The sequence below is a fragment of the Octopus bimaculoides genome, chromosome 8, assembly GCF_001194135.2.
Source record: "Octopus bimaculoides isolate UCB-OBI-ISO-001 chromosome 8, ASM119413v2, whole genome shotgun sequence".
In the NCBI taxonomy this organism is placed as follows: Eukaryota; Metazoa; Mollusca; class Cephalopoda; order Octopoda; family Octopodidae; genus Octopus; species Octopus bimaculoides.
Window position 1 is genome coordinate 7,337,556 of NC_068988.1, and position 579 is coordinate 7,338,134.

Consider the following 579-nt stretch of genomic DNA (forward strand, 5'->3'; position numbering starts at 1 on the left):
CGCTGACATGTGACAAAAGGCGATCTCTCTTTCTGTCCACTGCCTTCCCTAAAGAAAAGACATGCTTTTTTTCTGTTTCTTCTCTCATAGCACGTCTACCTAGCCTTCATAATCATTTTTCTATCGTCTTGGCTTAACAGCCCTCATCGTTTGTTTTTACTGTCTTGTTCTCACTGTCCTGTTCTTGTTAACACTTTCACCCTCCGCAAAAAATCCCAAATTTTGTTTAATTTGCTGCGCGGGAAGGACTGTCCCAACGAAGTCGCGTATTGTCCTTGCCTTCTAAACGCGGAGTAGATGGAACAGGGACAACTGACGAAGGGATATACTCTTTATGTTGCATGTTTCTCTTTTTGTTTTTTCGTTGTTCGAAAAATGTTCGCTTTCTATGTTTTCGTTTCTCATTGTGTTTAACGTTTTTTTGTGATGTCCTGTACCTATATATCAATGTATGTATACATACAGATGTAGGTATGTACATATATGTATGGATATATCCATATATTTATATATCATTTATATTATATATATATATATTTCAAGGTTTTTAACTAGTACTTAATCTATCGACTCTGGAAA